We start from the raw sequence: 1,244 nt of genomic DNA on the forward strand, positions 1-1,244 counted from the left end.
GAAAAATGGGGAAAACAGTTTCCTTTGAAATTTACTTAAGCGAGTGTGTATGAAACCGGGTCTATGGCAACTGAAATTTGATACTACGTCTAGAAGTGTAGAGATACGAACCCTATTACTAAAAACTGTTGAATTCTAAATGATTAAAAGATGACCAAGCATATAAATGAATCGGTCTAAAATGATATTCAAAGATATTATACAGCTAACCGCTAATGTTTGTTTTGCATGTCTATCACACACCGTCACTCACAAATTAATGTATGTAAAAAGTGGTCGTAAAATTTGATAACAAGTTGACCATTAAAATCTATTGTAAATATTTATTTGAATCCGTACACCGATTTTGTTTCAAGTTGTTTGTTTTCAATATTATAGCTGTTTCATTAGGCCCTACGATGACAATGTTTTGCAATCGTACTGTATAACACTCCAACATTTTTTTTTATGGGCAAACAACAGAAGGCTCTGAATTTTTTACAAGTTGACCAAGCGTGTTGCTGCATCATTATTGTTCAGTTATGATCACTATTCAGAGAGCAGCAGGCTGATAATTTGTTTTTCCCACAGCTATTTAGATGTCGTTGTTGGTAACTTTTTTTTTTAAATTGTGAGTGCAAATATTCTTTAGTGTATTAGATAAGAATTGTAGATAAATAATGTACATAAAATCAACTGTCGATGGAGAACGGCGTCAGTCATCTGATTAGTCCCATATTAATAGTACCGATATTTTGAATACTCCTCTTCCGCGAATTGTTTTATTGACAGTGACTCATCTAATTCTTATATAATCACTTTCAACATTTTAATCGAAATAGTTCACCATATCGTAAAATTTTGAATACTGTACCCACCCAGTTTGTTGGCGATCTTCAGTGTATGTTATGTTAATAAAACATGTCATACTGTACAACAAGGGAATGTGTATTACAATATGCCAGTACGTATTTTTTAGATTTTGACTCACTCCGTTCTGTTGTGTGTGACTGCTGTTGAAAACAAACTTCCTCATTTTGTGACTCGCTATGATGACTGAGATGGACCATGTTGATTTATTAATAATATTTTGTTTGGGATGGAAAAAAGGAGTCAATTTTCCAAAAATGCTCTATCAGCACATAGTTTAGTGTGGTCTATGGACAGTATGGCTATGGAATTTACTAACCACACAATCCAGAATCATTAAGTCGCAAAACTTTAGCTGCATTTGGTGGATTAAGTCGCAAAACTTTACCTTCGTT

This window comes from Anneissia japonica, unplaced genomic scaffold, assembly GCF_011630105.1.
Source record: "Anneissia japonica isolate Jap-2015-1 unplaced genomic scaffold, ASM1163010v1 scaffold287716_len795978_cov209, whole genome shotgun sequence".
In the NCBI taxonomy this organism is placed as follows: Eukaryota; Metazoa; Echinodermata; class Crinoidea; order Comatulida; family Comatulidae; genus Anneissia; species Anneissia japonica.